At 51.3% G+C, this 23101-nt stretch overlaps 5 non-coding genes across 5 annotated transcripts; all 5 read right to left on the reverse strand.

Moving 5' to 3' along the window:
• Nucleotides 1-1157: 1157 nt before the first annotated feature.
• TRNAD-GUC (transfer RNA aspartic acid (anticodon GUC)) lies at nucleotides 1158-1229 on the reverse strand. Its single transcript has one exon. It is a non-coding gene; the product is annotated as a tRNA-Asp (tRNA).
• Nucleotides 1230-4084: 2855 nt separating this feature from the next.
• Nucleotides 4085-4156, reverse strand: TRNAD-GUC (transfer RNA aspartic acid (anticodon GUC)). Its single transcript has one exon. It is a non-coding gene; the product is annotated as a tRNA-Asp (tRNA).
• Nucleotides 4157-15755: 11599 nt separating this feature from the next.
• TRNAD-GUC (transfer RNA aspartic acid (anticodon GUC)) lies at nucleotides 15756-15827 on the reverse strand. The gene has a single exon. It is a non-coding gene; the product is annotated as a tRNA-Asp (tRNA).
• Nucleotides 15828-18673: 2846 nt separating this feature from the next.
• Nucleotides 18674-18745, reverse strand: TRNAD-GUC (transfer RNA aspartic acid (anticodon GUC)). Its single transcript has one exon. It is a non-coding gene; the product is annotated as a tRNA-Asp (tRNA).
• A 1396-nt stretch (nucleotides 18746-20141) lies between these two features.
• TRNAD-GUC (transfer RNA aspartic acid (anticodon GUC)) lies at nucleotides 20142-20213 on the reverse strand. The gene has a single exon. It is a non-coding gene; the product is annotated as a tRNA-Asp (tRNA).
• Between the last annotated feature and the right edge of the window lie 2888 nt (nucleotides 20214-23101).

Genomic DNA, 23101 nt, shown 5'->3' on the forward strand with positions numbered 1-23101 from the left:
CAAGTCTCATGAGCTGAGGACGGCAAAGTCCCTGTGGGCTTAGGACAGTCAAAGAAACCCCTGGGCTGCATGCTAAGCCCCTTTTCGGCTTCACTTTCCGAATCCTGCCCTAGCTTGCGATTAGTTTTTTTCTCACTTCTTGCCCCCAACTCCCACCTTGCCTCATGGTCTCCCCTCCTCTGCGCACCTGACAGTTTGCCTGCCCTTCCACTGCCTGTCTCCAGACTTTCCAAGGAGAAAAGGCAAAGCACTAAAGCGGGCCGGGCAACGGGTCAAGTTCCGCTTTCGGCGACTAGCAGGGAGGTAGCGTGGCCGAGCGGTCTAAGGTGCTGGATTAAGGCTCCAGTCTCTTCGGAGGCGTGGGTTCAAATCCCACCGCTGCCACTTTTCCTGGCCTTGCATTTTAAAGAAGAACGTAACGTTGACCTCTTCCTTCATTAGTGCCAGCTCTGTCGCAATGAGCAAGCGGATGGTATGCCACACCCTGCAGGAAAAAGGTTTCGCTTCTGACGTCTTGCTTTTCTGGACATCCAGTCTCAAGTTTCCCATCTGGAACGGCGCTCCCTGCTGCTTTGTGAAGGCTTGCTGCAAGAGCCTTCGAAACCCAGGAGCTCTTGCGTTGAGCTGTGACGCGTCCTGGGAAGACCTCCCGTTGCAGCGGAATGAGCCCCACTTCCAGGGCGTGCTGGTAGCAAATTTCCCACAGCCCACAGGGAGCAAACGATCCCAGGTGTGATGTATCACCAGGAGAGGCTGAGATGAGAGTAAGGGTTCACGCGTGTGCCCGGACCGAGGTTAATGATGGGATTAGAGCTAGGGTTAGATGCAGGGAAAGAGTGAGAGTTATAATTAGGGATAAAGCTAACAGGTGATCATTACTCGTCATGTAACATGATACAAAGGGTCAGAAGAGGAACTGATTCAGGGTTACAATTTGGACTTCGCAGACAACAGGAGCACTAAATGGTGCTGAGGGGGACTCAATAAAGTGGACCGGCCGCCTAATGTAAGCAATTGTGCACAAATATTGTACGATGACTAGCGTTGCCGGTGCTTTTTTCTTAAAGAGTCAGTTCTTGGCACCCATTCCCTACTTGACTCAGCCTAATCTTCAAGAATATTTGTCAAGAACTAAAAAAATCCAGAAAAGGTTTAACCTCCCCGTCGGGGAATTGAACCCCGGTCTCCCGCGTGACAGGCGGGGATACTGACCACTATACTAACGAGGAGACGTGAGGGCATGAAATGAACAGCTGCTGATGTCTGCACAGCATCCAGCGACCACCTAGATGGCCTAGGGGGTCTCATTTTCCCCCGTCAAACGGCTTGCCCGATCTAAGGCTAATTTCTTTCTTTTTATCGGCACCAGGCTTAAAACTCAGTTTAAGGCGATAGTTCCGGGCTATGTTTGACTCCAGAGTTGAATCTGTCATCCCGCATTTCCTCAGCAAATCAAGCTACCCATCTCAAGTCTCATGAGCTGAGGACGGCAAAGTCCCTGTGGGCTTAGGACAGTCAAAGAAACCCCTGGGCTGCATGCTAAGCCCCTTTTCGGCTTCACTTTCCGAATCCTGCCCTAGCTTGCGATTAGTTTTTTTCTCACTTCTTGCCCCCATCTCCCACCTTGCCTCATGGTCTCCCCTCCTCTGCGCACCTGACAGTTTGCCTGCCCTTCCACTGCCTGTCTCCAGACTTTCCAAGGAGAAAAGGCAAAGCACTAAAGCGGGCCGGGCAACGGGTCAAGTTCCGCTTTCGGCGACTAGCAGGGAGGTAGCGTGGCCGAGCGGTCTAAGGCGCTGGATTAAGGCTCCAGTCTCTTCGGAGGCGTGGGTTCAAATCCCACCGCTGCCACTTTTCCTGGCCTTGCATTTTAAAGAAGAACGTAACGTTGACCTCTTCCTTCATTAGTGCCACCTCTGTCGCAATGAGCAAGCGGATGGTATGCCACACCCTGCAGGAAAAAGGTTTCGCTTCTGACGTCTTGCTTTTCTGGACATCCAGTCTCAAGTTTCCCATCTGGAACGGCGCTCCCTGCTGCTTTGTGAAGGCTTGCTGCAAGAGCCTTCGAAACCCAGGAGCTCTTGCGTTGAGCTGTGACGCGTCCTGGGAAGACCTCCCGTTGCAGCGGAATGAGCCCCACTTCCAGGGCGTGCTGGTAGCAAATTTCCCACAGCCCACAGGGAGCAAACGATCCCAGGTGTGATGTATCACCAGGAGAGGCTGAGATGAGAGTAAGGGTTCACGCGTGTGCCCGGACCGAGGTTAATGATGGGATTAGAGCTAGGGTTAGATGCAGGGAAAGAGTGAGAGTTATAATTAGGGATAAAGCTAACAGGTGATCAGTACTCGTCATGTAACATGATACAAAGGGTCAGAAGAGGAACTGATTCAGGGTTACAATTTGGACTTCGCAGACAACAGGAGCACTAAATGGTGCTGAGGGGGACTCAATAAAGTGGACCGGCCGCCTAATGTAAGCAATTGTGCACAAATATTGTACGATGACTAGCGTTGCCGGTGCTTTTTTCTTAAAGAGTCAGTTCTTGGCACCCATTCCCTACTTGACTCAGCCTAATCTTCAAGAATATTTGTCAAGAACTAAAAAAAATCCAGAAAAGGTTTAACCTCCCCGTCGGGGCCGGTCTCCCGCGTGACAGGCGGGGATACTGACCACTATACTAACGAGGAGACGTGAGGGCATGAAATGAACAGCTGCTGATGTCTGCACAGCATCCAGCGACCACCTAGATGGCCTAGGGGGTCTCATTTTCCCCCGTCAAACGGCTTGCCCGATCTAAGGCTAATTTCTTTCTTTTTATCGGCACCAGGCTTAAAACTCAGTTTAAGGCGATAGTTCCGGGCTATGTTTGACTCCAGAGTTGAATCTGTCATCCCGCATTTCCTCAGCAAATCAAGCTACCCATCTCAAGTCTCATGAGCTGAGGACGGCAAAGTCCCTGTGGGCTTAGGACAGTCAAAGAAACCCCTGGGCTGCATGCTAAGCCCCTTTTCGGCTTCACTTTCCGAATCCTGCCCTAGCTTGCGATTAGTTTTTTTCTCACTTCTTGCCCCCAACTCCCACCTTGCCTCATGGTCTCCCCTCCTCTGCGCACCTGACAGTTTGCCTGCCCTTCCACTGCCTGTCTCCAGACTTTCCAAGGAGAAAAGGCAAAGCACTAAAGCGGGCCGGGCAACGGGTCAAGTTCCGCTTTCGGCGACTAGCAGGGAGGTAGCGTGGCCGAGCGGTCTAAGGTGCTGGATTAAGGCTCCAGTCTCTTCGGAGGCGTGGGTTCAAATCCCACCGCTGCCACTTTTCCTGGCCTTGCATTTTAAAGAAGAACGTAACGTTGACCTCTTCCTTCATTAGTGCCAGCTCTGTCGCAATGAGCAAGCGGATGGTATGCCACACCCTGCAGGAAAAAGGTTTCGCTTCTGACGTCTTGCTTTTCTGGACATCCAGTCTCAAGTTTCCCATCTGGAACGGCGCTCCCTGCTGCTTTGTGAAGGCTTGCTGCAAGAGCCTTCGAAACCCAGGAGCTCTTGCGTTGAGCTGTGACGCGTCCTGGGAAGACCTCCCGTTGCAGCGGAATGAGCCCCACTTCCAGGGCGTGCTGGTAGCAAATTTCCCACAGCCCACAGGGAGCAAACGATCCCAGGTGTGATGTATCACCAGGAGAGGCTGAGATGAGAGTAAGGGTTCACGCGTGTGCCCGGACCGAGGTTAATGATGGGATTAGAGCTAGGGTTAGATGCAGGGAAAGAGTGAGAGTTATAATTAGGGATAAAGCTAACAGGTGATCATTACTCGTCATGTAACATGATACAAAGGGTCAGAAGAGGAACTGATTCAGGGTTACAATTTGGACTTCGCAGACAACAGGAGCACTAAATGGTGCTGAGGGGGACTCAATAAAGTGGACCGGCCGCCTAATGTAAGCAATTGTGCACAAATATTGTACGATGACTAGCGTTGCCGGTGCTTTTTTCTTAAAGAGTCAGTTCTTGGCACCCATTCCCTACTTGACTCAGCCTAATCTTCAAGAATATTTGTCAAGAACTAAAAAAAATCCAGAAAAGGTTTAACCTCCCCGTCGGGGAATTGAACCCCGGTCTCCCGCGTGACAGGCGGGGATACTGACCACTATACTAACGAGGAGACGTGAGGGCATGAAATGAACAGCTGCTGATGTCTGCACAGCATCCAGCGACCACCTAGATGGCCTAGGGGGTCTCATTTTCCCCCGTCAAACGGCTTGCCCGATCTAAGGCTAATTTCTTTCTTTTTATCGGCACCAGGCTTAAAACTCAGTTTAAGGCGATAGTTCCGGGCTATGTTTGACTCCAGAGTTGAATCTGTCATCCCGCATTTCCTCAGCAAATCAAGCTACCCATCTCAAGTCTCATGAGCTGAGGACGGCAAAGTCCCTGTGGGCTTAGGACAGTCAAAGAAACCCCTGGGCTGCATGCTAAGCCCCTTTTCGGCTTCACTTTCCGAATCCTGCCCTAGCTTGCGATTAGTTTTTTTCTCACTTCTTGCCCCCATCTCCCACCTTGCCTCATGGTCTCCCCTCCTCTGCGCACCTGACAGTTTGCCTGCCCTTCCACTGCCTGTCTCCAGACTTTCCAAGGAGAAAAGGCAAAGCACTAAAGCGGGCCGGGCAACGGGTCAAGTTCCGCTTTCGGCGACTAGCAGGGAGGTAGCGTGGCCGAGCGGTCTAAGGCGCTGGATTAAGGCTCCAGTCTCTTCGGAGGCGTGGGTTCAAATCCCACCGCTGCCACTTTTCCTGGCCTTGCATTTTAAAGAAGAACGTAACGTTGACCTCTTCCTTCATTAGTGCCACCTCTGTCGCAATGAGCAAGCGGATGGTATGCCACACCCTGCAGGAAAAAGGTTTCGCTTCTGACGTCTTGCTTTTCTGGACATCCAGTCTCAAGTTTCCCATCTGGAACGGCGCTCCCTGCTGCTTTGTGAAGACTTGCTGCAAGAGCCTTCGAAACCCAGGAGCTCTTGCGTTGAGCTGTGACGCGTCCTGGGAAGACCTCCCGTTGCAGCGGAATGAGCCCCACTTCCAGGGCGTGCTGGTAGCAAATTTCCCACAGCCCACAGGGAGCAAACGATCCCAGGTGTGATGTATCACCAGGAGAGGCTGAGATGAGAGTAAGGGTTCACGCGTGTGCCCGGACCGAGGTTAATGATGGGATTAGAGCTAGGGTTAGATGCAGGGAAAGAGTGAGAGTTATAATTAGGGATAAAGCTAACAGGTGATCAGTACTCGTCATGTAACATGATACAAAGGGTCAGAAGAGGAACTGATTCAGGGTTACAATTTGGACTTCGCAGACAACAGGAGCACTAAATGGTGCTGAGGGGGACTCAATAAAGTGGACCGGCCGCCTAATGTAAGCAATTGTGCACAAATATTGTACGATGACTAGCGTTGCCGGTGCTTTTTTCTTAAAGAGTCAGTTCTTGGCACCCATTCCCTACTTGACTCAGCCTAATCTTCAAGAATATTTGTCAAGAACTAAAAAAAATCCAGAAAAGGTTTAACCTCCCCGTCGGGGCCGGTCTCCCGCGTGACAGGCGGGGATACTGACCACTATACTAACGAGGAGACGTGAGGGCATGAAATGAACAGCTGCTGATGTCTGCACAGCATCCAGCGACCACCTAGATGGCCTAGGGGGTCTCATTTTCCCCCGTCAAACGGCTTGCCCGATCTAAGGCTAATTTCTTTCTTTTTATCGGCACCAGGCTTAAAACTCAGTTTAAGGCGATAGTTCCGGGCTATGTTTGACTCCAGAGTTGAATCTGTCATCCCGCATTTCCTCAGCAAATCAAGCTACCCATCTCAAGTCTCATGAGCTGAGGACGGCAAAGTCCCTGTGGGCTTAGGACAGTCAAAGAAACCCCTGGGCTGCATGCTAAGCCCCTTTTCGGCTTCACTTTCCGAATCCTGCCCTAGCTTGCGATTAGTTTTTTTCTCACTTCTTGCCCCCAACTCCCACCTTGCCTCATGGTCTCCCCTCCTCTGCGCACCTGACAGTTTGCCTGCCCTTCCACTGCCTGTCTCCAGACTTTCCAAGGAGAAAAGGCAAAGCACTAAAGCGGGCCGGGCAACGGGTCAAGTTCCGCTTTCGGCGACTAGCAGGGAGGTAGCGTGGCCGAGCGGTCTAAGGTGCTGGATTAAGGCTCCAGTCTCTTCGGAGGCGTGGGTTCAAATCCCACCGCTGCCACTTTTCCTGGCCTTGCATTTTAAAGAAGAACGTAACGTTGACCTCTTCCTTCATTAGTGCCAGCTCTGTCGCAATGAGCAAGCGGATGGTATGCCACACCCTGCAGGAAAAAGGTTTCGCTTCTGACGTCTTGCTTTTCTGGACATCCAGTCTCAAGTTTCCCATCTGGAACGGCGCTCCCTGCTGCTTTGTGAAGGCTTGCTGCAAGAGCCTTCGAAACCCAGGAGCTCTTGCGTTGAGCTGTGACGCGTCCTGGGAAGACCTCCCGTTGCAGCGGAATGAGCCCCACTTCCAGGGCGTGCTGGTAGCAAATTTCCCACAGCCCACAGGGAGCAAACGATCCCAGGTGTGATGTATCACCAGGAGAGGCTGAGATGAGAGTAAGGGTTCACGCGTGTGCCCGGACCGAGGTTAATGATGGGATTAGAGCTAGGGTTAGATGCAGGGAAAGAGTGAGAGTTATAATTAGGGATAAAGCTAACAGGTGATCATTACTCGTCATGTAACATGATACAAAGGGTCAGAAGAGGAACTGATTCAGGGTTACAATTTGGACTTCGCAGACAACAGGAGCACTAAATGGTGCTGAGGGGGACTCAATAAAGTGGACCGGCCGCCTAATGTAAGCAATTGTGCACAAATATTGTACGATGACTAGCGTTGCCGGTGCTTTTTTCTTAAAGAGTCAGTTCTTGGCACCCATTCCCTACTTGACTCAGCCTAATCTTCAAGAATATTTGTCAAGAACTAAAAAAAATCCAGAAAAGGTTTAACCTCCCCGTCGGGGAATTGAGCCCCGGTCTCCCGCGTGACAGGCGGGGATACTGACCACTATACTAACGAGGAGACGTGAGGGCATGAAATGAACAGCTGCTGATGTCTGCACAGCATCCAGCGACCACCTAGATGGCCTAGGGGGTCTCATTTTCCCCCGTCAAACGGCTTGCCCGATCTAAGGCTAATTTCTTTCTTTTTATCGGCACCAGGCTTAAAACTCAGTTTAAGGCGATAGTTCCGGGCTATGTTTGACTCCAGAGTTGAATCTGTCATCCCGCATTTCCTCAGCAAATCAAGCTACCCATCTCAAGTCTCATGAGCTGAGGACGGCAAAGTCCCTGTGGGCTTAGGACAGTCAAAGAAACCCCTGGGCTGCATGCTAAGCCCCTTTTCGGCTTCACTTTCCGAATCCTGCCCTAGCTTGCGATTAGTTTTTTTCTCACTTCTTGCCCCCATCTCCCACCTTGCCTCATGGTCTCCCCTCCTCTGCGCACCTGACAGTTTGCCTGCCCTTCCACTGCCTGTCTCCAGACTTTCCAAGGAGAAAAGGCAAAGCACTAAAGCGGGCCGGGCAACGGGTCAAGTTCCGCTTTCGGCGACTAGCAGGGAGGTAGCGTGGCCGAGCGGTCTAAGGCGCTGGATTAAGGCTCCAGTCTCTTCGGAGGCGTGGGTTCAAATCCCACCGCTGCCACTTTTCCTGGCCTTGCATTTTAAAGAAGAACGTAACGTTGACCTCTTCCTTCATTAGTGCCACCTCTGTCGCAATGAGCAAGCGGATGGTATGCCACACCCTGCAGGAAAAAGGTTTCGCTTCTGACGTCTTGCTTTTCTGGACATCCAGTCTCAAGTTTCCCATCTGGAACGGCGCTCCCTGCTGCTTTGTGAAGGCTTGCTGCAAGAGCCTTCGAAACCCAGGAGCTCTTGCGTTGAGCTGTGACGCGTCCTGGGAAGACCTCCCGTTGCAGCGGAATGAGCCCCACTTCCAGGGCGTGCTGGTAGCAAATTTCCCACAGCCCACAGGGAGCAAACGATCCCAGGTGTGATGTATCACCAGGAGAGGCTGAGATGAGAGTAAGGGTTCACGCGTGTGCCCGGACCGAGGTTAATGATGGGATTAGAGCTAGGGTTAGATGCAGGGAAAGAGTGAGAGTTATAATTAGGGATAAAGCTAACAGGTGATCAGTACTCGTCATGTAACATGATACAAAGGGTCAGAAGAGGAACTGATTCAGGGTTACAATTTGGACTTCGCAGACAACAGGAGCACTAAATGGTGCTGAGGGGGACTCAATAAAGTGGACCGGCCGCCTAATGTAAGCAATTGTGCACAAATATTGTACGATGACTAGCGTTGCCGGTGCTTTTTTCTTAAAGAGTCAGTTCTTGGCACCCATTCCCTACTTGACTCAGCCTAATCTTCAAGAATATTTGTCAAGAACTAAAAAAAATCCAGAAAAGGTTTAACCTCCCCGGTCTCCCGCGTGACAGGCGGGGATACTGACCACTATACTAACGAGGAGACGTGAGGGCATGAAATGAACAGCTGCTGATGTCTGCACAGCATCCAGCGACCACCTAGATGGCCTAGGGGGTCTCATTTTCCCCCGTCAAACGGCTTGCCCGATCTAAGGCTAATTTCTTTCTTTTTATCGGCACCAGGCTTAAAACTCAGTTTAAGGCGATAGTTCCGGGCTATGTTTGACTCCAGAGTTGAATCTGTCATCCCGCATTTCCTCAGCAAATCAAGCTACCCATCTCAAGTCTCATGAGCTGAGGACGGCAAAGTCCCTGTGGGCTTAGGACAGTCAAAGAAACCCCTGGGCTGCATGCTAAGCCCCTTTTCGGCTTCACTTTCCGAATCCTGCCCTAGCTTGCGATTAGTTTTTTTCTCACTTCTTGCCCCCAACTCCCACCTTGCCTCATGGTCTCCCCTCCTCTGCGCACCTGACAGTTTGCCTGCCCTTCCACTGCCTGTCTCCAGACTTTCCAAGGAGAAAAGGCAAAGCACTAAAGCGGGCCGGGCAACGGGTCAAGTTCCGCTTTCGGCGACTAGCAGGGAGGTAGCGTGGCCGAGCGGTCTAAGGTGCTGGATTAAGGCTCCAGTCTCTTCGGAGGCGTGGGTTCAAATCCCACCGCTGCCACTTTTCCTGGCCTTGCATTTTAAAGAAGAACGTAACGTTGACCTCTTCCTTCATTAGTGCCAGCTCTGTCGCAATGAGCAAGCGGATGGTATGCCACACCCTGCAGGAAAAAGGTTTCGCTTCTGACGTCTTGCTTTTCTGGACATCCAGTCTCAAGTTTCCCATCTGGAACGGCGCTCCCTGCTGCTTTGTGAAGGCTTGCTGCAAGAGCCTTCGAAACCCAGGAGCTCTTGCGTTGAGCTGTGACGCGTCCTGGGAAGACCTCCCGTTGCAGCGGAATGAGCCCCACTTCCAGGGCGTGCTGGTAGCAAATTTCCCACAGCCCACAGGGAGCAAACGATCCCAGGTGTGATGTATCACCAGGAGAGGCTGAGATGAGAGTAAGGGTTCACGCGTGTGCCCGGACCGAGGTTAATGATGGGATTAGAGCTAGGGTTAGATGCAGGGAAAGAGTGAGAGTTATAATTAGGGATAAAGCTAACAGGTGATCAGTACTCGTCATGTAACATGATACAAAGGGTCAGAAGAGGAACTGATTCAGGGTTACAATTTGGACTTCGCAGACAACAGGAGCACTAAATGGTGCTGAGGGGGACTCAATAAAGTGGACCGGCCGCCTAATGTAAGCAATTGTGCACAAATATTGTACGATGACTAGCGTTGCCGGTGCTTTTTTCTTAAAGAGTCAGTTCTTGGCACCCATTCCCTACTTGACTCAGCCTAATCTTCAAGAATATTTGTCAAGAACTAAAAAAAATCCAGAAAAGGTTTAACCTCCCCGTCGGGGCCGGTCTCCCGCGTGACAGGCGGGGATACTGACCACTATACTAACGAGGAGACGTGAGGGCATGAAATGAACAGCTGCTGATGTCTGCACAGCATCCAGCGACCACCTAGATGGCCTAGGGGGTCTCATTTTCCCCCGTCAAACGGCTTGCCCGATCTAAGGCTAATTTCTTTCTTTTTATCGGCACCAGGCTTAAAACTCAGTTTAAGGCGATAGTTCCGGGCTATGTTTGACTCCAGAGTTGAATCTGTCATCCCGCATTTCCTCAGCAAATCAAGCTACCCATCTCAAGTCTCATGAGCTGAGGACGGCAAAGTCCCTGTGGGCTTAGGACAGTCAAAGAAACCCCTGGGCTGCATGCTAAGCCCCTTTTCGGCTTCACTTTCCGAATCCTGCCCTAGCTTGCGATTAGTTTTTTTCTCACTTCTTGCCCCCAACTCCCACCTTGCCTCATGGTCTCCCCTCCTCTGCGCACCTGACAGTTTGCCTGCCCTTCCACTGCCTGTCTCCAGACTTTCCAAGGAGAAAAGGCAAAGCACTAAAGCGGGCCGGGCAACGGGTCAAGTTCCGCTTTCGGCGACTAGCAGGGAGGTAGCGTGGCCGAGCGGTCTAAGGTGCTGGATTAAGGCTCCAGTCTCTTCGGAGGCGTGGGTTCAAATCCCACCGCTGCCACTTTTCCTGGCCTTGCATTTTAAAGAAGAACGTAACGTTGACCTCTTCCTTCATTAGTGCCAGCTCTGTCGCAATGAGCAAGCGGATGGTATGCCACACCCTGCAGGAAAAAGGTTTCGCTTCTGACGTCTTGCTTTTCTGGACATCCAGTCTCAAGTTTCCCATCTGGAACGGCGCTCCCTGCTGCTTTGTGAAGGCTTGCTGCAAGAGCCTTCGAAACCCAGGAGCTCTTGCGTTGAGCTGTGACGCGTCCTGGGAAGACCTCCCGTTGCAGCGGAATGAGCCCCACTTCCAGGGCGTGCTGGTAGCAAATTTCCCACAGCCCACAGGGAGCAAACGATCCCAGGTGTGATGTATCACCAGGAGAGGCTGAGATGAGAGTAAGGGTTCACGCGTGTGCCCGGACCGAGGTTAATGATGGGATTAGAGCTAGGGTTAGATGCAGGGAAAGAGTGAGAGTTATAATTAGGGATAAAGCTAACAGGTGATCATTACTCGTCATGTAACATGATACAAAGGGTCAGAAGAGGAACTGATTCAGGGTTACAATTTGGACTTCGCAGACAACAGGAGCACTAAATGGTGCTGAGGGGGACTCAATAAAGTGGACCGGCCGCCTAATGTAAGCAATTGTGCACAAATATTGTACGATGACTAGCGTTGCCGGTGCTTTTTTCTTAAAGAGTCAGTTCTTGGCACCCATTCCCTACTTGACTCAGCCTAATCTTCAAGAATATTTGTCAAGAACTAAAAAAAATCCAGAAAAGGTTTAACCTCCCCGGTCTCCCGCGTGACAGGCGGGGATACTGACCACTATACTAACGAGGAGACGTGAGGGCATGAAATGAACAGCTGCTGATGTCTGCACAGCATCCAGCGACCACCTAGATGGCCTAGGGGGTCTCATTTTCCCCCGTCAAACGGCTTGCCCGATCTAAGGCTAATTTCTTTCTTTTTATCGGCACCAGGCTTAAAACTCAGTTTAAGGCGATAGTTCCGGGCTATGTTTGACTCCAGAGTTGAATCTGTCATCCCGCATTTCCTCAGCAAATCAAGCTACCCATCTCAAGTCTCATGAGCTGAGGACGGCAAAGTCCCTGTGGGCTTAGGACAGTCAAAGAAACCCCTGGGCTGCATGCTAAGCCCCTTTTCGGCTTCACTTTCCGAATCCTGCCCTAGCTTGCGATTAGTTTTTTTCTCACTTCTTGCCCCCAACTCCCACCTTGCCTCATGGTCTCCCCTCCTCTGCGCACCTGACAGTTTGCCTGCCCTTCCACTGCCTGTCTCCAGACTTTCCAAGGAGAAAAGGCAAAGCACTAAAGCGGGCCGGGCAACGGGTCAAGTTCCGCTTTCGGCGACTAGCAGGGAGGTAGCGTGGCCGAGCGGTCTAAGGTGCTGGATTAAGGCTCCAGTCTCTTCGGAGGCGTGGGTTCAAATCCCACCGCTGCCACTTTTCCTGGCCTTGCATTTTAAAGAAGAACGTAACGTTGACCTCTTCCTTCATTAGTGCCAGCTCTGTCGCAATGAGCAAGCGGATGGTATGCCACACCCTGCAGGAAAAAGGTTTCGCTTCTGACGTCTTGCTTTTCTGGACATCCAGTCTCAAGTTTCCCATCTGGAACGGCGCTCCCTGCTGCTTTGTGAAGGCTTGCTGCAAGAGCCTTCGAAACCCAGGAGCTCTTGCGTTGAGCTGTGACGCGTCCTGGGAAGACCTCCCGTTGCAGCGGAATGAGCCCCACTTCCAGGGCGTGCTGGTAGCAAATTTCCCACAGCCCACAGGGAGCAAACGATCCCAGGTGTGTTGTATCACCAGGAGAGGCTGAGATGAGAGTAAGGGTTCACGCGTGTGCCCGGACCGAGGTTAATGATGGGATTAGAGCTAGGGTTAGATGCAGGGAAAGAGTGAGAGTTATAATTAGGGATAAAGCTAACAGGTGATCATTACTCGTCATGTAACATGATACAAAGGGTCAGAAGAGGAACTGATTCAGGGTTACAATTTGGACTTCGCAGACAACAGGAGCACTAAATGGTGCTGAGGGGGACTCAATAAAGTGGACCGGCCGCCTAATGTAAGCAATTGTGCACAAATATTGTACGATGACTAGCGTTGCCGGTGCTTTTTTCTTAAAGAGTCAGTTCTTGGCACCCATTCCCTACTTGACTCAGCCTAATCTTCAAGAATATTTGTCAAGAACTAAAAAAAATCCAGAAAAGGTTTAACCTCCCCGTCGGGGAATTGAACCCCGTCTCCCGCGTGACAGGCGGGGATACTGACCACTATACTAACGAGGAGACGTGAGGGCATGAAATGAACAGCTGCTGATGTCTGCACAGCATCCAGCGACCACCTAGATGGCCTAGGGGGTCTCATTTTCCCCCGTCAAACGGCTTGCCCGATCTAAGGCTAATTTCTTTCTTTTTATCGGCACCAGGCTTAAAACTCAGTTTAAGGCGATAGTTCCGGGCTATGTTTGACTCCAGAGTTGAATCTGTCATCCCGCATTTCCTCAGCAAATCAAGCTACCCATCTCAAGTCTCATGAGCTGAGGACGGCAAAGTCCCTGTGGGCTTAGGACAGTCAAAGAAACCCCTGGGCTGCATGCTAAGCCCCTTTTCGGCTTCACTTTCCGAATCCTGCCCTAGCTTGCGATTAGTTTTTTTCTCACTTCTTGCCCCCATCTCCCACCTTGCCTCATGGTCTCCCCTCCTCTGCGCACCTGACAGTTTGCCTGCCCTTCCACTGCCTGTCTCCAGACTTTCCAAGGAGAAAAGGCAAAGCACTAAAGCGGGCCGGGCAACGGGTCAAGTTCCGCTTTCGGCGACTAGCAGGGAGGTAGCGTGGCCGAGCGGTCTAAGGCGCTGGATTAAGGCTCCAGTCTCTTCGGAGGCGTGGGTTCAAATCCCACCGCTGCCACTTTTCCTGGCCTTGCATTTTAAAGAAGAACGTAACGTTGACCTCTTCCTTCATTAGTGCCACCTCTGTCGCAATGAGCAAGCGGATGGTATGCCACACCCTGCAGGAAAAAGGTTTCGCTTCTGACGTCTTGCTTTTCTGGACATCCAGTCTCAAGTTTCCCATCTGGAACGGCGCTCCCTGCTGCTTTGTGAAGGCTTGCTGCAAGAGCCTTCGAAACCCAGGAGCTCTTGCGTTGAGCTGTGACGCGTCCTGGGAAGACCTCCCGTTGCAGCGGAATGAGCCCCACTTCCAGGGCGTGCTGGTAGCAAATTTCCCACAGCCCACAGGGAGCAAACGATCCCAGGTGTGATGTATCACCAGGAGAGGCTGAGATGAGAGTAAGGGTTCACGCGTGTGCCCGGACCGAGGTTAATGATGGGATTAGAGCTAGGGTTAGATGCAGGGAAAGAGTGAGAGTTATAATTAGGGATAAAGCTAACAGGTGATCATTACTCGTCATGTAACATGATACAAAGGGTCAGAAGAGGAACTGATTCAGGGTTACAATTTGGACTTCGCAGACAACAGGAGCACTAAATGGTGCTGAGGGGGACTCAATAAAGTGGACCGGCCGCCTAATGTAAGCAATTGTGCACAAATATTGTACGATGACTAGCGTTGCCGGTGCTTTTTTCTTAAAGAGTCAGTTCTTGGCACCCATTCCCTACTTGACTCAGCCTAATCTTCAAGAATATTTGTCAAGAACTAAAAAAAATCCAGAAAAGGTTTAACCTCCCCGGTCTCCCGCGTGACAGGCGGGGATACTGACCACTATACTAACGAGGAGACGTGAGGGCATGAAATGAACAGCTGCTGATGTCTGCACAGCATCCAGCGACCACCTAGATGGCCTAGGGGGTCTCATTTTCCCCCGTCAAACGGCTTGCCCGATCTAAGGCTAATTTCTTTCTTTTTATCGGCACCAGGCTTAAAACTCAGTTTAAGGCGATAGTTCCGGGCTATGTTTGACTCCAGAGTTGAATCTGTCATCCCGCATTTCCTCAGCAAATCAAGCTACCCATCTCAAGTCTCATGAGCTGAGGACGGCAAAGTCCCTGTGGGCTTAGGACAGTCAAAGAAACCCCTGGGCTGCATGCTAAGCCCCTTTTCGGCTTCACTTTCCGAATCCTGCCCTAGCTTGCGATTAGTTTTTTTCTCACTTCTTGCCCCCAACTCCCACCTTGCCTCATGGTCTCCCCTCCTCTGCGCACCTGACAGTTTGCCTGCCCTTCCACTGCCTGTCTCCAGACTTTCCAAGGAGAAAAGGCAAAGCACTAAGGCGGGCCGGGCAACGGGTCAAGTTCCGCTTTCGGCGACTAGCAGGGAGGTAGCGTGGCCGAGCGGTCTAAGGTGCTGGATTAAGGCTCCAGTCTCTTCGGAGGCGTGGGTTCAAATCCCACCGCTGCCACTTTTCCTGGCCTTGCATTTTAAAGAAGAACGTAACGTTGACCTCTTCCTTCATTAGTGCCAGCTCTGTCGCAATGAGCAAGCGGATGGTATGCCACACCCTGCAGGAAAAAGGTTTCGCTTCTGACGTCTTGCTTTTCTGGACATCCAGTCTCAAGTTTCCCATCTGGAACGGCGCTCCCTGCTGCTTTGTGAAGGCTTGCTGCAAGAGCCTTCGAAACCCAGGAGCTCTTGCGTTGAGCTGTGACGCGTCCTGGGAAGACCTCCCGTTGCAGCGGAATGAGCCCCACTTCCAGGGCGTGCTGGTAGCAAATTTCCCACAGCCCACAGGGAGCAAACGATCCCAGGTGTGATGTATCACCAGGAGAGGCTGAGATGAGAGTAAGGGTTCACGCGTGTGCCCGGACCGAGGTTAATGATGGGATTAGAGCTAGGGTTAGATGCAGGGAAAGAGTGAGAGTTATAATTAGGGATAAAGCTAACAGGTGATCATTACTCGTCATGTAACATGATACAAAGGGTCAGAAGAGGAACTGATTCAGGGTTACAATTTGGACTTCGCAGACAACAGGAGCACTAAATGGTGCTGAGGGGGACTCAATAAAGTGGACCGGCCGCCTAATGTAAGCAATTGTGCACAAATATTGTACGATGACTAGCGTTGCCGGTGCTTTTTTCTTAAAGAGTCAGTTCTTGGCACCCATTCCCTACTTGACTCAGCCTAATCTTCAAGAATATTTGTCAAGAACTAAAAAAAATCCAGAAAAGGTTTAACCTCCCCGTCGGGGAATTGAACCCCGGTCTCCCGCGTGACAGGCGGGGATACTGACCACTATACTAACGAGGAGACGTGAGGGCATGAAATGAACAGCTGCTGATGTCTGCACAGCATCCAGCGACCACCTAGATGGCCTAGGGGGTCTCATTTTCCCCCGTCAAACGGCTTGCCAGATCTAAGGCTAATTTCTTTCTTTTTATCGGCACCAGGCTTAAAACTCAGTTTAAGGCGATAGTTCCGGGCTATGTTTGACTCCAGAGTTGAATCTGTCATCCCGCATTTCCTCAGCAAATCAAGCTACCCATCTCAAGTCTCATGAGCTGAGGACGGCAAAGTCCCTGTGGGCTTAGGACAGTCAAAGAAACCCCTGGGCTGCATGCTAAGCCCCTTTTCGGCTTCACTTTCCGAATCCTGCCCTAGCTTGCGATTAGTTTTTTTCTCACTTCTTGCCCCCATCTCCCACCTTGCCTCATGGTCTCCCCTCCTCTGCGCACCTGACAGTTTGCCTGCCCTTCCACTGCCTGTCTCCAGACTTTCCAAGGAGAAAAGGCAAAGCACTAAAGCGGGCCGGGCAACGGGTCAAGTTCCGCTTTCGGCGACTAGCAGGGAGGTAGCGTGGCCGAGCGGTCTAAGGCGCTGGATTAAGGCTCCAGTCTCTTCGGAGGCGTGGGTTCAAATCCCACCGCTGCCACTTTTCCTGGCCTTGCATTTTAAAGAAGAACGTAACGTTGACCTCTTCCTTCATTAGTGCCACCTCTGTCGCAATGAGCAAGCGGATGGTATGCCACACCCTGCAGGAAAAAGGTTTCGCTTCTGACGTCTTGCTTTTCTGGACATCCAGTCTCAAGTTTCCCATCTGGAACGGCGCTCCCTGCTGCTTTGTGAAGGCTTGCTGCAAGAGCCTTCGAAACCCAGGAGCTCTTGCGTTGAGCTGTGACGCGTCCTGGGAAGACCTCCCGTTGCAGCGGAATGAGCCCCACTTCCAGGGCGTGCTGGTAGCAAATTTCCCACAGCCCACAGGGAGCAAACGATCCCAGGTGTGATGTATCACCAGGAGAGGCTGAGATGAGAGTAAGGGTTCACGCGTGTGCCCGGACCGAGGTTAATGATGGGATTAGAGCTAGGGTTAGATGCAGGGAAAGAGTGAGAGTTATAATTAGGGATAAAGCTAACAGGTGATCATTACTCGTCATGTAACATGATACAAAGGGTCAGAAGAGGAACTGATTCAGGGTTACAATTTGGACTTCGCAGACAACAGGAGCACTAAATGGTGCTGAGGGGGACTCAATAAAGTGGACCGGCCGCCTAATGTAAGCAATTGTGCACAAATATTGTACGATGACTAGCGTTGCCGGTGCTTTTTTCTTAAAGAGTCAGTTCTTGGCACCCATTCCCTACTTGACTCAGCCTAATCTTCAAGAATATTTGTCAAGAACTAAAAAAAATCCAGAAAAGGTTTAACCTCCCCGGTCTCCCGCGTGACAGGCGGGGATACTGACCACTATACTAACGAGGAGACGTGAGGGCATGAAATGAACAGCTGCTGATGTCTGCACAGCATCCAGCGACCACCTAGATGGCCTAGGGGGTCTCATTTTCCCCCGTCAAACGGCTTGCCCGATCTAAGGCTAATTTCTTTCTTTTTATCGGCACCAGGCTTAAAACTCAGTTTAAGGCGATAGTTCCGGGCTATGTTTGACTCCAGAGTTGAATCTGTCATCCCGCATTTCCTCAGCAAATCAAGCTACCCATCTCAAGTCTCATGAGCTGAGGACGGCAAAGTCCCTGTGGGCTTAGGACAGTCAAAGAAACCCCTGGGCTGCATGCTAAGCCCCTTTTCGGCTTCACTTTCCGAATCCTGCCCTAGCTTGCGATTAGTTTTTTTCTCACTTCTTGCCCCCAACTCCCACCTTGCCTCATGGTCTCCCCTCCTCTGCGCACCTGACAGTTTGCCTGCCCTTCCACTGCCTGTCTCCAGACTTTCCAAGGAGAAAAGGCAAAGCACTAAAGCGGGCCGGGCAACGGGTCAAGTTCCGCTTTCGGCGACTAGCAGGGAGGTAGCGTGGCCGAGCGGTCTAAGGTGCTGGATTAAGGCTCCAGTCTCTTCGGAGGCGTGGGTTCAAATCCCACCGCTGCCACTTTTCCTGGCCTTGCATTTTAAAGAAGAACGTAACGTTGACCTCTTCCTTCATTAGTGCCAGCTCTGTCGCAATGAGCAAGCGGATGGTATGCCACACCCTGCAGGAAAAAGGTTTCGCTTCTGACGTCTTGCTTTTCTGGACATCCAGTCTCAAGTTTCCCATCTGGAACGGCGCTCCCTGCTGCTTTGTGAAGGCTTGCTGCAAGAGCCTTCGAAACCCAGGAGCTCTTGCGTTGAGCTGTGACGCGTCCTGGGAAGACCTCCCGTTGCAGCGGAATGAGCCCCACTTCCAGGGCGTGCTGGTAGCAAATTTCCCACAGCCCACAGGGAGCAAACGATCCCAGGTGTGATGTATCACCAGGAGAGGCTGAGATGAGAGTAAGGGTTCACGCGTGTGCCCGGACCGAGGTTAATGATGGGATTAGAGCTAGGGTTAGATGCAGGGAAAGAGTGAGAGTTATAATTAGGGATAAAGCTAACAGGTGATCATTACTCGTCATGTAACATGATACAAAGGGTCAGAAGAGGAACTGATTCAGGGTTACAATTTGGACTTCGCAGACAACAGGAGCACTAAATGGTGCTGAGGGGGACTCAATAAAGTGGACCGGCCGCCTAATGTAAGCAATTGTGCACAAATATTGTACGATGACTAGCGTTGCCGGTGCTTTTTTCTTAAAGAGTCAGTTCTTGGCACCCATTCCCTACTTGACTCAGCCTAATCTTCAAGAATATTTGTCAAGAACTAAAAAAAATCCAGAAAAGGTTTAACCTCCCCGTCGGGGAATTGAACCCCGGTCTCCCGCGTGACAGGCGGGGATACTGACCACTATACTAACGAGGAGACGTGAGGGCATGAAATGAACAGCTGCTGATGTCTGCACAGCATCCAGCGACCACCTAGCTGGCCTAGGGGGTCTCATTTTCCCCCGTCAAACGGCTTGCCCGATCTAAGGCTAATTTCTTTCTTTTTATCGGCACCAGGCTTAAAACTCAGTTTAAGGCGATAGTTCCGGGCTATGTTTGACTCCAGAGTTGAATCTGTCATCCCGCATTTCCTCAGCAAATCAAGCTACCCATATCAAGTCTCATGAGCTGAGGACGGCAAAGTCCCTGTGGGCTTAGGACAGTCAAAGAAACCCCTGGGCTGCATGCTAAGCCCCTTTTCGGCTTCACTTTCCGAATCCTGCCCTAGCTTGCGATTAGTTTTTTTCTCACTTCTTGCCCCCATCTCCCACCTTGCCTCATGGTCTCCCCTCCTCTGCGCACCTGACAGTTTGCCTGCCCTTCCACTGCCTGTCTCCAGACTTTCCAAGGAGAAAAGGCAAAGCACTAAAGCGGGCCGGGCAACGGGTCAAGTTCCGCTTTCGGCGACTAGCAGGGAGGTAGCGTGGCCGAGCGGTCTAAGGCGCTGGATTAAGGCTCCAGTCTCTTCGGAGGCGTGGGTTCAAATCCCACCGCTGCCACTTTTCCTGGCCTTGCATTTTAAAGAAGAACGTAACGTTGACCTCTTCCTTCATTAGTGCCACCTCTGTCGCAATGAGCAAGCGGATGGTATGCCACACCCTGCAGGAAAAAGGTTTCGCTTCTGACGTCTTGCTTTTCTGGACATCCAGTCTCAAGTTTCCCATCTGGAACGGCGCTCCCTGCTGCTTTGTGAAGGCTTGCTGCAAGAGCCTTCGAAACCCAGGAGCTCTTGCGTTGAGCTGTGACGCGTCCTGGGAAGACCTCCCGTTGCAGCGGAATGAGCCCCACTTCCAGGGCGTGCTGGTAGCAAATTTCCCACAGCCCACAGGGAGCAAACGATCCCAGGTGTGATGTATCACCAGGAGAGGCTGAGATGAGAGTAGGGGTTCACGCGTGTGCCCGGACCGAGGTTAATGATGGGATTAGAGCTAGGGTTAGATGCAGGGAAAGAGTGAGAGTTATAATTAGGGATAAAGCTAACAGGTGATCATTACTCGTCATGTAACATGATACAAAGGGTCAGAAGAGGAACTGATTCAGGGTTACAATTTGGACTTCGCAGACAACAGGAGCACTAAATGGTGCTGAGGGGGACTCAATAAAGTGGACCGGCCGCCTAATGTAAGCAATTGTGCACAAATATTGTACGATGACTAGCGTTGCCGGTGCTTTTTTCTTAAAGAGTCAGTTCTTGGCACCCATTCCCTACTTGACTCAGCCTAATCTTCAAGAATATTTGTCAAGAACTAAAAAAAATCCAGAAAAGGTTTAACCTCCCCGTCGGGGAATTGAACCCCGGTCTCCCGCGTGACAGGCGGGGATACTGACCACTATACTAACGAGGAGACGTGAGGGCATGAAATGAACAGCTGCTGATGTCTGCACAGCATCCAGCGACCACCTAGATGGCCTAGGGGGTCTCATTTTCCCCCGTCAAACGGCTTGCCCGATCTAAGGCTAATTTCTTTCTTTTTATCGGCACCAGGCTTAAAACTCAGTTTAAGGCGATAGTTCCGGGCTATGTTTGACTCCAGAGTTGAATCTGTCATCCCGCATTTCCTCAGCAAATCAAGCTACCCATCTCAAGTCTCATGAGCTGAGGACGGCAAAGTCCCTGTGGGCTTAGGACAGTCAAAGAAACCCCTGGGCTGCATGCTAAGCCCCTTTTCGGCTTCACTTTCCGAATCCTGCCCTAGCTTGCGATTAGTTTTTTTCTCACTTCTTGCCCCCATCTCCCACCTTGCCTCATGGTCTCCCCTCCTCTGCGCACCTGACAGTTTGCCTGCCCTTCCACTGCCTGTCTCCAGACTTTCCAAGGAGAAAAGGCAAAGCACTAAAGCGGGCCGGGCAACGGGTCAAGTTCCGCTTTCGGCGACTAGCAGGGAGGTAGCGTGGCCGAGCGGTCTAAGGTGCTGGATTAAGGCTCCAGTCTCTTCGGAGGCGTGGGTTCAAATCCCACCGCTGCCACTTTTCCTGGCCTTGCATTTTAAAGAAGAACGTAACGTTGACCTCTTCCTTCATTAGTGCCACCTCTGTCGCAATGAGCAAGCGGATGGTATGCCACACCCTGCAGGAAAAAGGTTTCGCTTCTGACGTCTTGCTTTTCTGGACATCCAGTCTCAAGTTTCCCATCTGGAACGGCGCTCCCTGCTGCTTTGTGAAGGCTTGCTGCAAGAGCCTTCGAAACCCAGGAGCTCTTGCGTTGAGCTGTGACGCGTCCTGGGAAGACCTCCCGTTGCAGCGGAATGAGCCCCACTTCCAGGGCGTGCTGGTAGCAAATTTCCCACAGCCCACAGGGAGCAAACGATCCCAGGTGTGATGTATCACCAGGAGAGGCTGAGATGAGAGTAAGGGTTCACGCGTGTGCCCGGACCGAGGTTAATGATGGGATTAGAGCTAGGGTTAGATGCAGGGAAAGAGTGAGAGTTATAATTAGGGATAAAGCTAACAGGTGATCAATACTCGTCATGTAACATGATACAAAGGGTCAGAAGAGGAACTGATTCAGGGTTACAATTTGGACTTCGCAGACAACAGGAGCACTAAATGGTGCTGAGGGGGACTCAATAAAGTGGACCGGCCGCCTAATGTAAGCAATTGTGCACAAATATTGTACGATGACTAGCGTTGCCGGTGCTTTTTTCTTAAAGAGTCAGTTCTTGGCACCCATTCCCTACTTGACTCAGCCTAATCTTCAAGAATATTTGTCAAGAACTAAAAAAAATCCAGAAAAGGTTTAACCTCCCCGTCGGGGAATTGAACCCGGATACTGACCACTATACTAACGAGGAGACGTGAGGGCATGAAATGAACAGCTGCTGATGTCTGCACAGCATCCAGCGACCACCTAGATGGCCTAGGGGGTCTCATTTTCCCCCGTCAAACGGCTTGCCCGATCTAAGGCTAATTTCTTTCTTTTTATCGGCACCAGGCTTAAAACTCAGTTTAAGGCGATAGTTCCGGGCTATGTTTGACTCCAGAGTTGAATCTGTCATCCCGCATTTCCTCAGCAAATCAAGCTACCCATCTCAAGTCTCATGAGCTGAGGACGGCAAAGTCCCTGTGGGCTTAGGACAGTCAAAGAAACCCCTGGGCTGCATGCTAAGCCCCTTTTCGGCTTCACTTTCCGAATCCTGCCCTAGCTTGCGATTAGTTTTTTCCTCACTTCTTGCCCCCATCTCCCACCTTGCCTCATGGTCTCCCCTCCTCTGCGCACCTGACAGTTTGCCTGCCCTTCCACTGCCTGTCTCCAGACTTTCCAAGGAGAAAAGGCAAAGCACTAAAGCGGGCCGGGCAACGGGTCAAGTTCCGCTTTCGGCGACTAGCAGGGAGGTAGCGTGGCCGAGCGGTCTAAGGCGCTGGATTAAGGCTCCAGTCTCTTCGGAGGCGTGGGTTCAAATCCCACCGCTGCCACTTTTCCTGGCCTTGCATTTTAAAGAAGAACGTAACGTTGACCTCTTCCTTCATTAGTGCCACCTCTGTCGCAATGAGCAAGCGGATGGTATGCCACACCCTGCAGGAAAAAGGTTTCGCTTCTGACGTCTTGCTTTTCTGGACATCCAGTCTCAAGTTTCCCATCTGGAACGGCGCTCCCTGCTGCTTTGTGAAGACTTGCTGCAAGAGCCTTCGAAACCCAGGAGCTCTTGCGTTGAGCTGTGACGCGTCCTGGGAAGACCTCCCGTTGCAGCGGAATGAGCCCCACTTCCAGGGCGTGCTGGTAGCAAATTTCCCACAGCCCACAGGGAGCAAACGATCCCAGGTGTGATGTATCACCAGGAGAGGCTGAGATGAGAGTAAGGGTTCACGCGTGTGCCCGGACCGAGGTTAATGATGGGATTAGAGCTAGGGTTAGATGCAGGGAAAGAGTGAGAGTTATAATTAGGGATAAAGCTAACAGGTGATCATTACTCGTCATGTAACATGATACAAAGGGTCAGAAGAGGAACTGATTCAGGGTTACAATTTGGACTTCGCAGACAACAGGAGCACTAAATGGTGCTGAGGGGGACTCAATAAAGTGGACCGGCCGCCTAATGTAAGCAATTGTGCACAAATATTGTACGATGACTAGCGTTGCCGGTGCTTTTTTCTTAAAGAGTCAGTTCTTGGCACCCATTCCCTACTTGACTCAGCCTAATCTTCAAGAATATTTGTCAAGAACTAAAAAAAATCCAGAAAAGGTTTAACCTCCCCGTCGGGGAACCCCGGTCTCCCGCGTGACAGGCGGGGATAC

Source organism: Ambystoma mexicanum, unplaced genomic scaffold (genome assembly GCF_040938575.1).
Source record: "Ambystoma mexicanum isolate Mex_15411 unplaced genomic scaffold, UKY_AmexF1_1 Mex_scaf20, whole genome shotgun sequence".
Lineage (NCBI taxonomy): Eukaryota > Metazoa > Chordata > Amphibia > Caudata > Ambystomatidae > Ambystoma > Ambystoma mexicanum.